The sequence below is a fragment of the Acinonyx jubatus genome, chromosome B2 (genome assembly GCF_027475565.1).
Source record: "Acinonyx jubatus isolate Ajub_Pintada_27869175 chromosome B2, VMU_Ajub_asm_v1.0, whole genome shotgun sequence".
Lineage (NCBI taxonomy): Eukaryota > Metazoa > Chordata > Mammalia > Carnivora > Felidae > Acinonyx > Acinonyx jubatus.
The window spans coordinates 69,970,829-69,983,746 of NC_069385.1; the positions used below are offsets into that span (position 1 = coordinate 69,970,829).

Sequence of the window (12,918 nt, forward strand, 5' to 3'; positions counted from 1 at the left end):
TCCAGAGTCCCTTCTTCTCTTTTCTCTCCTCACCTCTTGGCACACACTCTTTCTTCCTTTACCAAAGATCTCCTCGTAGCCATTATATCCCTTGCTACTTAAAGTAGAATTCATGGCATCCCCCAGAGGCTTGTTAGAAATGCAGAATCTCAAGTCCTCTGCCTTGTGAATCTGAATCTGAATTTTAAAAAGATCTTCAGATGATCCATAGTCCATTAAGGTTTGAGAAACACTGATCTTGCCTATTTCTGGACAAAGCCTCCACCAATTCCAAAGGTAATAAATTAACCCCATTGGGTCTGTCACTCTGACTTCCCAGCCCCTGTACAATCTGAACATCTGCCTCCAAAAGCCCAAATCAGCATTTTACAGTTTCACCTGGCTTCTCTGCTGCTTCTTCCATAAGCCCAATGTTTCAACCCAGAGGCAATTAATTGGATTTTCTGAATGAGAGCAAAAGAGTGATGACAGACCATCCCTAATAGTACTTAGGGGTGTTACTCACATGTCAATTGATATGAGCCTCAGTCATTATTATTGAGTAATATGGCATAGATAGATATGAATTCAGTACACTGTCCTGTGCTAGGGAAGTATAGTGATTTCCATTTAGGAAATAGACACAACAAGCAAGGAGTTGGGTCATAAGCTTATCCTGCCTAGTTCTGATGTCCTCTTGCTAATGATGCCTAATTTTGTCCAGCCCTTAAGTTCAATGGCTGGTACAATAATCCATTTTATTTTATTATTTTTTAAATGTTTATTTAATTAGTATTTTTTTAATGTTTATTTATTTTGAGAGAGAGTGCAAGAGCAAGCACAAGTGGGGGAGGGGCAGAGAGAGAGAGAGAGAGAGAGAGAGAGAGAATCCCAAGCATGCTCTGTGCAGTCAGTGCAGCGCCCAATGCAGGGCTCCATCTCATGAACTGTGAGATCATGACCTGAGCTGAGATCCAGGGTCAAACACTTAACCGACGGAGCCACCCAGGCACTCCAAAATAATCTATTTTAAAATTAAGTTAAAAGTATTTGTATTTGCTGTATTTTTTGTATAAAGATATTTCCAGGAAGGTTAAATCTATTATTCCAGACTGCAATTAGAGGTCATAAGTTTATTTTTTTTCTTAAGTAGGCTTTACACCCACTGTGGAGCCTAACACAGGCCTTGAACTCATGACCATATCAAGACCTGAGCTGAGATCAAGAGTCAGATGCTTAACTGACTGAGTTACCCAGGCACCCCAGAGTTCATAAGTTTCTTAATCCTAGACATGTACATGGTCTAGAAGTAATATTAGTAGTTTATAATAACAATAGCAATGACATTGATCAAGGTAACCATTTATTCACAAATACTATGCCAGATATTAAGAGTCAGGTATTATTTGTATGTTTACCTTCCAGAAAACCAACACCTGCAATGAGATGACAGTCATGATTGAACCTCAATAATAGTTCGACCAGTCAAACCACTCTCTGCTCACCCCCTATTACATACATAGGCAGTAATAGTAAATGTGGGTTCACTGCTAGATGGGTTAAAAATAAAATAACTTCGGTCAAATGCAACCACATCAGAGATTTCACACTGAAAAAGTCACTTTTAGAAAAGGAATGTGCTGAAAGGTCAGATGGAAGTTTCCTCTTTCCCACACCCAAGAGCTCAAAGAGTGAATAAATATGTCCCTCTGCTATGGGGGCTAGGCACTTCACGAAGGTGGCTGTGGGCAGGAGTGATCACTCCTCTGATCTACAGAAACTGTGTTAAGAAGAAACGTGAAAGTAAGTGCAAGGATTTGGGGAGGTGGGAGTTAGGTGATTTTCCACCAGCTGAGGTCAAGTGCAGAGGACCTCATTTATTTTCTATATAAATCTCAAGTCAATTTTCTAAAATAGAAAAAAAAAAAAAAAGGTGGGGAGAGGGGTTGCTTGAAATGTCCAGGCTTGCTGGATTTTTCTGTTCTCTTTGTTTGCATTATCTGTCCAAGTTAACCTCTCATCACCCAACACAAGGGATGAGAAAAATTAGACAACATTTCTAACACAGCCACTAATTATCAGAAAGTCTGCATTTTTCTGAAGTTCATTCACTTTTCTTCAGTAACTTTGACTTTGTTAATAAAGGTTAGACCATAAAATTGTACTTTGAGGTAAATATTAAACTAGATCAACCCACCGGTGGGCAGCCATTTCTTTCCAGGAAATGAAATGAGTAATTAGAAAAATGTAGAAACATTTTCCACAGTCCTTGCTTCCTGCTGTACCTTTTTTTCTTTCTTGTTTAATTTCCTCATACAAAGTACTTTTTCTGATGCCAGTTCTTAATGAGGAGCCTTATCTCTTGCTCTGAAATAATTGACCAGGTGAAAGGTGTTCTCTGTTTTAATTCTGCTTCTTGAAAACGTTCCTTTTGTCTTTTTCCCTTTTTCTATTCTCTCTTTTAAAGGAGTTGACTGAACATCTCAAATTCGTTATGCTAATGTAGAGTAATAAAAATATGTGTTCAAATTGTTTCATTCTGCCATCTTGAATGTTTCCAAGTGACCATTTATCTATAATTTAATATTAAAAGCTTTAAATATAAGATTAACCTAAATGAGTTCTATGGGGAGAAAAGCATCAGCTTACTCAGAGGAGTCTATTGTATTTTTTATTCCAGCTGAACATTCATTGCCTTCCCCTCTCTTCCCCCTCAATTTTTCCTCTACACAAGATGGATATTAACTGTTTGAGGAAACAGACTTAGGTATTTTATTTTGTAGCTTTACACTAACCCAACAATGCAATTTATAGCATTTACAAGGAGCCTTCCATGTTCTAATCAATTGTAGCTCTTCTGCTCTGAGTACCAACACCAGACATTATATTTCCCATGAGCCTTTGATTAACACAACACCAATGCTCCAAACAGAAACTGAAAAAGCAGCAAAGACATAAAGCTTACTTTTTCCAGCACTGACATCATGCTGGTCTAGCAGTAAGGAACAGAAAGAAATTGCACAGAGAAGTTGCCTATCAACACATGGCTAGTTCTTTGAGACTGATCTGAGTTTTCCACTTGAGGGCTTTTAAGCACTCAGAATGGAATGCAATATCTCAAAGCATTCCAGGCAATGGACTGTGCTCTTAAAGAAGACTGGCCTGGAAGACTTTCCTTTGAAATTAAAGCTGGAGTTGGAGTTCTGTGAGGGTCCATCTCTGTGCTCTGAAAGAACCTTGTCCAAGGTATGTCAAGAGACAAACTTGAAATGGCCAGCAAACATCAAGAGTCACTCTTGCTGGGGGCTCCTGGGTGGCTCAGTCAAATGTCCGACTTTAGCCCAGGTCAGGACCTCGTGGTTTCTGGGTTCAACAGCTGACAGCTCAGATCCTGGAGCCTGCTTCTGGTTCTGTATCTCCCTCTCTTTCTGCCCCTGCCCCACTTGCACTCAATCTCTCTCTCTCTCTCCCCAAAATAAACATTAAACATTTTTTTTGAAAAGATTCACTCTTGTTGTTTCACAATGAAAAATGTTAAAAACCTCAATGTCACACAATTTGGAGACTAGAAAAATCCTGACCATAGAAACCAACACATTTACAAAATAATCTGGCCATTCAAAACAAGGTTTTCATGAATTCAGACTTAATCACTGTTTTTTCCATAATTCAACTCAAAATTATTTTTTCATTTGATTCCTCTTTTCAAAGAAGAGTAGGGGACTTTAAAAATTTTCTCTTCAAGCTCTGCATTAAAACAAAGTCATATATTTTACTAAACTACATGTAATCAAGATTATATAAAAAGCTGAAGTGTTGTATCCAGGTTATTATCTGCTTTTGTTTCTGATCCAAGACTTACTGCCTGTTACCAAGCAGAGGTGGAGAATAGGTATGCTCTCCTTTGTGCTGTGACTGTAGGGTCCTTGGACTTAAGGGTGGGGGGATCAAGACCAGTGAAACATAAGACAGGAAGAAAAGGGAAACTGGGGAAGACAGATGCCCAATCTTAAAGCATATGGCCATACTCAGTGTACAGAACTTATTTTTAGGATAGGCTTTGAAAGAATAATGAAACCAGTATCACTGCAAGTCAATAGCCACAATCCCTTTATCCATACTAAATCAGATCAATTATCTTCATGAACTCATCACCATTGATTGTTGGTTTTCTCTATTACATGCTCCCCCATCTCCCTCCAAGTCTTCCCACTTCTTCCTTTGCTTCATCTTTTTTTTCCTATTCTAAGGCCAATACTTAAAACCACACTAACCCTGTACCATTGTTCTATTGCCCTAGTTTGTCTGTCTGCCTCTACACTTTTTTCTTAGCCAAGGAATCCTACACCCCATCATTGAGCTATTTTCCTAAAACTCCATTTTTTTATCATGTTAGTTCCATGGATAACAACAGCTTTGGCTTCCTATTATCCATAGGGGAGCTAACTCCCCTCCATCTGGCTCTGCCTTCATTCCTACAACAGAATTCCCCACCACTCCCTCTGAGGGAACAGTCTCTGCCCTCCCCCCCCCCCCCCCGCCGGTTTTCCATAAAGACATCTTTCTCTTGTAAGCCTATCAGGTTAAGGTTCTGAGTGATCACCTCTGATAGGTGAGAGGGGAAAAAGACAACAAGTCCCCACAGAGGTGTCAAACTGGTACCTAGAGCTAGGAAAAAGCAGCCACTCATTGAACTTAAGATCATCAGACCTCAGGGGGCCTGGGTGGCTCAGTCAGTTAAGCATCTAACTCTTGATTTTGGCTCAGGTCGTGATCTCATGGTGGTGAGTTCAAGCCCCAAGTCATGCCCCACACTAAGTGTGGAGCCTGCTTGGGATTCTCTCTCTCTCTCTCTCTCTCTCTCTCTCTCTCTCTGCCCCTCACCCACTCACTTACATTCTCTCTCTCTCTCTCTCTCTCTCACTCTCTCCTTGCTTTGCAAGGACTGAGAGTAGGAGATCCCTACCTCCCAGACTGGAAACAGTAATTCAGCAGGGTGTTCTGTTTGGGCGGAGATTGAAAGCTGAGCCTTCTGTTGGCCAGGGCACAGAGTAGAGTTAGGGCACATCCTCCACTACCCATAGGCTCCAGGAAAGTCAAGTATGATGTTAGCTCAGCTGCCAAACCAGAATCATGGGGTCGGAAGCTAAGCGTCACCTTAGGCCATAACTGAATATACATCAGGTAAACTTCAGTCGCACCTCAGGTGCCGTGACCTCTGGGAAACATTCTCTGACCTTACGACCCGTCCAAATGACCTCCACCGAGCTTCCTTAGCATCCCCCATTATCTAAATCTTCGCTCACATAAGACAGTTATCTGATTCCCTGCCTGTTTCCTCCATCAGAGAGCTCTGTGAGAGCTCATCACACAATGCCTGGTACGTGGAGCAGTTCAGTGAATGAAACCAAGCAGTTCTGAAAGCAGAAGCCAGGGGAGGAGTGGGTGGATTGGAAGCTTTTCTTACGTATCTTCCCTCTGCAGAGCCCAGCTCTGGATGGCACACAAAAGCGGCACTTGCTGAGTGAGTCAGTGACTGATAGGCTAATGCTGTTTTTCATATTCTAGTGTTCTTTTCATTTCTTTCTCACATTTCATGTGAAAGTCCAACCCTGTTACTACTAGAACTCTAAGAGCTTTATTTTCAAAATTAATCGTTGCAAATTTTCACATGTGCAGCCTTAGTGCAACTATCTTATTGTGCAAACATATTTTAACATCTTATATCATGGTGCATATGAATTTGGAGTCTTTGCCAAGTTGTCTGCGACTTGATTTCCGGATGGGGCTACAGCAGCACCATACAGCTCCCCTAATTGGATGCACTGCTGGAGAGAGAGAGGGGCTTGCCTTTTTGTGTACACGGTTTCTCTCTGATGCACACGTACTCCAATTCAGAGCACGGCTTCGGCTGCTGGTTGGGGAAATCTGGCCCGCAGGTCTGACTTCAAAAACAGAAAAAAGAGACCTCCCAATTCTGGTTTCCACTTTGGCCTTAACTAGCTCCTATTGTGCTCCATATGGCAGGACATATGTTTCTCACCGCACAAATTTAAAACATCTGAAAATAATATTTTCCCGGTTGTGCAGCCATTAGGGATGAGGTAGCATTTTCTGAGCAAAAGCTTGAGTCAGTGGTGAACCTAAGAGGCGGCATCAAAAGGACAGTGGCCAGCACTCAGCGCGGCTTTCCTCAAATCCAAGAACAACATACAAGTCCACGGGATGGGAAGGGTAGGGGAGCATGGTCAGCCACCATCCCCAGTCCTCCCCACAGGCCCACGGACACATTTTCTGCCCTAACTATGAGCTTCAAAACAAAAGAGAGAAAACCACACATATTATAAAAAATAAAAATAAAATTAAAAAAAACACCCACCAATATTGCTATATATGTATTTTACTAGACTAATCTTTATGATCTTATCTTTGTATTTCATAAAGGATTTTTTTGGTCCTGGAGAGTCTCATGTACATTCTAGAGGAAAAGGCAGAATACCTTTCCTATAAACTACCCTGGATTGGGCTTTTAAAAACCAGACAACAGGCCCAAAATGGAGTTGCTTATGCTCAGCTCCATGTCACCAAACTGAGATTTAACTCAATTACAGTCTCATCTCTGCCAGAACCGTAATCTTAACCAGTCAATCAGGAATTGCCCCATCAGCACCAGTTAGGTAATCTGTGTGATACATCCCTGCCATCCCCTCAAAGAAAGTAACCTTGCAATAACCAGTCTGCCTTTTTGCCAGTATAACCTCCTTATTTCTGTCCCCTTCTGCCTATAAAAGTCTTTCATTGTGTGCAGCTCCTCAGAGTTCCTTTCTCTCCACTAGGTTGGATACTGCCCTGTTCAAATTGGTTTTTGTTCAAATAAACTCTTAAAATTTTTTAATATGCCTCAGTTTATCTTTTATTTAAAATTTTTTTAACGTTTATTTATTTTTGAGACAGAGAGAGAGACAGAGCATGAACGGGGGAGGGTCAGAGAGAGGGAGACACAGAATCCAAAACAAGCTCCAGGCTCTGAGCTGTCAGCACAGAGCCTGATGCAGGGCTCGAACTCATGGACCTCGAAATCATGACCTGAGCTGAAGTCTGTTGCTTAACCGACTGAGCCACTCAGGTGCCCCCTCAGTTTATCTTTTAACAGGCTGCCCCAGGCCTGGCTGCAGCCAGGGGAAACAGCTCAGATGAGAAGGCATTATGGTTTTGTGATGATGAAGTTGTGTAATTCCTTGCAATTCGGGACGTGGAGTTGGTTGGCAAGGAGACCGAAGGCCTCAGGTGGGAGACATTTGAAGACGTGGGGTTATGAAGGGGTAAAATGCAGAGAGAACACTGCTAAATCCCAAGATTGCCCAATTAATAATGGACGCTGAGCCGGCAGCGGCATAAAGCAACCTGTAACAGGCCTGGGGTGAATTCTCTCGGAATTCCCAATCTAGGGAGCTCTGCAGAGTCAGCATACAGCCACCCTTGAAAGCCAGTTTCAAGTAAGCCAAGAGAGCTGCCCAGGATCCAAATTGGAAGACAGAAAGAGAATGAGAGAGAGGAGGGAGGAGGGAATGAAGGAAAGGAGGAAGGGAAGAAAGGAAGATGGAAGGAAAGGAGGAAGGGAGAAAGAGAGGGAGGGGGAAGATATGGGGAAGGCCTAAAAGGAAGGTCAAATGCCAAACCAACTTCAGGTACAGAGCAAGGGCACTGTGTCCTCTCTCACCTAAAGTACCACCTGACATTTCAGATCCCTCTCTTCTACTTTAGTTTTCTGAAAATGCCGTATATTTCTCTTACTTCCCTGGTTTTCTTCCTCCTTGACTGGAACATTAACTCCGTGAAGGTAGGGAATAGTATTTATTTTGTTCACTGTGCTATATCATCTAAAGTGTCAGAAAAATTGCTCTTATTCCAGGCTGACTCTCCTGCCTTGAGCTGATGATGAAGGTAAAGTCAGGTGTAGGAGAGGTGGCAAAAGAGGGGAACAGGAGACTTCTGGAAGCCTGGACTTGTGAGGAGGCTCCTCCCCCACAAAGGAGGCCGTGGCACCTGGCTCCCACAGCAGCCCTGGCCCTCTGGGCTCTCGGCCAAGCTCAGACTAAACACTGCTCCACATGCGGCCATTCAGTTCTCACAGCAACCCTATGAGGCAAGCACTATTTTCAACTTTATCTTTTATGTAAGATAACTGAGGAACAGAGAGCTAAAGAATTAGGTTGAGCCACATGAAATTGTCATTTTAGTACATAAAAATTATCAATTATCAGCATTATCATACGGTTTAACCTAACTGTGTGCCCAAGATAATAAATTTCTTAAGCAGCAGAAATGCAGATTGCAAGTGCACGGCTGTCTGACTCTGGAGCCCAAGTTCAAGGGCAAAGCCATTGCAGGTGGAAGGACACCATGGGGGAAGCAGGGAAGCCGGAAGCCGTGTCATTAGATCTCATTAGAATATTCATACAATGAGGCCTAGGAGAGAGGAGAGGATTGGAAATCGCCTGTGAGAGCTATAGCCATATGGTCTTCCCAAAATACCTCCATTTTAAAATGAAAGCTCCTTATTCAGCCTTAAAAAGAAATGAAATTCTGACACATGCTACAACAGGGATGAACCTTGAAGACATTATGCTAAGGAAAACAAGCTAGACATAAAAGGACAAACAGTGTATGATTCCACTTATATGAGGTACCCAGAGCAGTCGACTCCATACAGACAGAAAGTAGAACAGTGGTTGCCAGGGGCTGGGGGGAGACAATGGAAGACGGGGAGTTAGTGTTTAATGGGGACGGAGTTTCAGTTCGGGAAGATAAAAATGTTCTGGAGATGGATGGTGGTGATGGTTGCCCAACAATGTGAATGTAGTTAATGCCACTGAATTGTTCACTTAAAAATGGCTCCAGTGGGGGCGCCTGGCCGGCTCAGTCGGTGGAGCTTACAACTCTTGGTCTTGGGGTTGTGGGTTCGAGCCCCACGTTGGGTGTAAAAATTACTTAAAAATAAAATCTTAAAAAAATAGTTAAAATGTACTTTTTATGTTGTGTGTGTTTCACCACAGTGGGGGAAAGAGAAGGCAAAGACTCTTGCTTCAGTTTGGACCTGCCCAATTATAAGCATCGTTGGATACTTGGATGCTGAAAGACAAAGCCTATTTTGTCCAGTCTGTGCCTTTACAACGGAAAGCGTACACGTGTACATAAATCTATCTGCACGTACTATATGCAAATACTACTACTACTAATAAAAACAGCTAGCATTTAGTGAGCACTCACCCCTTGACAGACTCCGATTAGATGTTGTATGGGTATTAACGCATTTGAAATCCACCAGAGCCCCACAAGGCAGGTGTTTGATGATCTCCGTTTTGTTTCCAATGCTCTCTGCTATGGCACATAGACAGGTGAGAGAGCAGTCACCTTTTTTCCAACTATGTGGGGATTTCCTAGAGAGCTCCAAGAACAAAAGACTATAGTGAAAAATGATTCGAAGCAGAGGCTTGGAACAACCCCTGATTCAGGTCCTCAATAAATTTTTGTCAAGTAAAGAACCACATGACTCCAGAAGAATTCCCCACACACAAGAGGTTTTCTGGTTATATACCTTAATGTTTGTGTCACCAGAGTTTTAAATGTGGGGAACTGAAAGGAAAAAAAAAACGTATCATGATGAAAATTTCTGCCAAAATGCGTTCTGGTATTTTTTACAAAGTGGGAACGTGACTAACTACAGCCTACAAAAGCTGGCTATATTTAGAAATGGACTTTTTTGTTTGTTTGTTTCACTAAAGTGCAGCATCATAAAAAAGGTCGCAGGCTTTCAGATGAAGGAAATTTCAAGCGATGGTTTTGTGTCATCTGGCTGTTGTTTCTGTGGGTGACATGACCGCCCCCTGGCTACCCTCAGCCCAAGCTCGTTAGAAGCAGGACTCACTATAGTTTGACCACAGGGTATTTTTAGTTCCTTCTGACAGGATTGGAACTGGGTATAGGATAGTCAGCTCACAGTTCTCTCTAATTGTCGCACCTACTGCACAGAAACGGGGGAGAAAAATGATTGAAGCTCCAGTCACAATCCTCCTGGAAAAGGTGGGATGTCTGTCAGCTCTTCAAGAGTGAAGCAGCCTATCTTGCACTTTCAAAGCCCGTTGTTTTGCAAGAAGTCTTAGGTGAAAACAATGAGACAAAAGCATGCTTTGTGAAAGACAATGACATCCATTCAAATGCCTCTCATTATACTCTCCTATTTTGCAGAGCCTTGTATCCAGAATTATCCTGTTCTATTAACTAGTCTGGTATAGTCTCAAAGAAAAAAAAAGCTTTTTTTTTTTTTTTCTTAAAGGCAGAGTTGGGGGTGGCGAAAAATTAAAGCAAAAAGGCATCTCCTTCAATTCATTCAGTCGCAGTCGTTAGTTGGAAAGATTGTTTCTCGTCACAGTCTCCTCCAGCTCTTTATGGGAGGAGCTCCAATCTTCCCAGAAACACAGATTCCCAAGTGCACGCTTCAGGCTACAATTACATCTCTACAAATGAAGTAGCCCCACAATAGGACACAAAGGGAAATGTTCTTCTCCGTCTTTTCTTTTCCTTTTTTGTACTTGTTGCACAAGGTTACATGATTTGTTGCAAAAATCCTGGAACCTGGGGAGGAAAACAGCTCCTTGGGTCTCTGTTCCACTCTGTTTCTGTCTCCTTCAATATGTTCCTCAGCGATTAATTCCATCAGATCTTAAATATGGTGAAGGAAGTCATGCATACCACTTCCCAAGGAGCTGAGCCCACAATTTATGAGATTTTGTTGGTCAGGACATTTAGACTCTTCATCTGTGGCTCAAGCTTATTGCAGTTCAAGTTCACAGGGCTCAGGGTGTGAGGGAAATGGATGGCAAGAAGGTGATCTCAGGGCAAAGCTGACACAAGAGGAGAGAATGATGGAGGAACTGGCCAATCTCTGAGTAGGGGTCGTGGGCTGGGGAGAGGAGAGTCATGTTCCAAGGCTTCCTGGGTCAGGGGGCAACCTTTGGGATGCACCTACAAGTAAAGATCCCACCAGACTGAGGAGCTCTGCATGGAAGGCCCTTTCAAACTGCATTGGCAGGAGCACCTGGCTGGCTCACTTGGTAGAGCACACAACTCTTCTTCTTCTTCTTTTTTTTTTTTTTAAAGTTTATGTATTTATTTTGAGAGAGACAGAGAGCAAGCAGGCAGAGAGACAGAGAGAGACAGAGGATCTGAAGCAGGCTCTGTCCTGACAGCAGAGAGCCGGATGTGGGGCTCGAACTCATGAACCGCAAGATCATGACCTGAGCTGAAGTCAGATGCTTAACCAACTGAGTCACCCAGGCACCCGAGCATGCAACTCTTGATTTGGCATTGTGAGTTCAAGTGCTCATCAGGCATAGAGATTACTTTTTAAAAAATTGCATTGGCAGGACCAAACAGCATAGCCAATCAACCATAAGAAAACAGGATAATCTACTACTGTGCACCATGAGAAAAGGTCCAAGTCGATGAGGATACCCTGGTCCTGTCCATCATGGGCAATAATTTCCTCTTGTAGTTGCACCTTTTCACTTAAACAGTAAAAGGCTTATATTTATCAATGTAATCACTGTGCCCCTGGTTCCACCAGTCTACAAAAACAAAAGAGGTCACATTTACAATTAGACCTAAATAACAAGGGCTTCAATCTCCCATTGTTTCCAGTCTTTTCCAGAGTAGCTGTCTCTATTTCAGAACTTCTTCAGAGCTCCTTACGTGTATCTATGAACTAGTCTTCATTATCACCCCCTTGTAGCCATAGTAATGCAGACAAAGCCTCCATGCCTGCTGCCACAATCATTGGCCCACTCTGGCAGCCTGCCAGCATTCCGTGGACATAAAGCCAGAAGCCCACCCTTGCTGAGCTCCAGGCTGAAAATCCTAGCAGCCCAATTATAAGGCTTGACCAAGCCACCTGTCTGTTGACCCTCATGCCTGGATGTCACCACCAACACAAACACAGAACCATCCACCTTCACCTACCCGGGGTGGACCCTTTGACAAATAGCCCAGTGTGGTTCTTGGTGGCAAGAGGTTAGATGCTCCTTCCTGTTATTCTCTCCAAAGATGACCCGCAGCAGGTTGCCTGGGCCCCAGGTATTACAGCATTTTGACTAATATCACAGCTCTTTCATTTGTCATGTGTGCAGCTATTTCCTTCAAAGCTCTCCCATGGTGACAGGTGGCTCCCTCAGCAGAGTTGCTAGAATCTTTCCCCAGGTCAGCACTTTCCAGTGAAGATGTAGAACCTGAACCTGAGTCCCACTCACCTCTTCCCTATGGTGAGCTTCTTACCAAAGGCCTTATTGTTTTCTTCCTCAAACTTTGATCTGGGACACTTCAGACTACCAGTCATGGTTTTATGTCTTCATTTCTCCTTTGTGGAGCCAAGGAGTAGGCTCCTTACTCCCCATGTAATTACGGAAGGACAGGGCTACATAAAGCCTCAAATACAAATAGCTATGTTGAGGGAGAGATAATGCTTTTGGCATCTGAACACCAGACACTAAGTTAGGCCATATTATCCTGGAATGAAAACAGACTGAAACAGATGCTCTTTGTGTCCACTCAGACTATGGTTATCAAATGTCTACATCATTCATTCATCCACTTATTTATCCAACATTTATGGAACACCTACTATGTGCCTGGCACTGCACTAGGCTTTAGAAACACAAAGATGAATAAAACAAGGTACAGGCTATGGGAAAAGGCTGATACATAAGTTACTGACAATATAATGTTGTGGTATTGTATGTAATAGGGCTATTCCATTCTACGAACAGCAGAAAAGCAGAAGATTCCTTCTGTCTGGCGAAATCACAGCTCCTCAAAGTAGAAGATATTTAGGCTGGGTGTTGAAGGATGAATAGGAGTACATTAGGAAGGGAAGGGTAAGGAATT

General features: G+C 42.8%; 1 long non-coding RNA gene across 1 annotated transcript in view; it reads right to left on the reverse strand.

The window, feature by feature from the left end:
- Nucleotides 1–8,954: 8,954 nt before the first annotated feature.
- The window catches only part of LOC113598765 (uncharacterized), a 122,447-nt gene continuing 118,483 nt past the window's right edge, over nucleotides 8,955–12,918 (reverse strand). The window contains exon 3 of the long non-coding RNA XR_003419479.2: nucleotides 8,955–11,004. This is a non-coding gene — a long non-coding RNA (uncharacterized LOC113598765). The remainder of the gene's footprint in view (nucleotides 11,005–12,918) is intronic.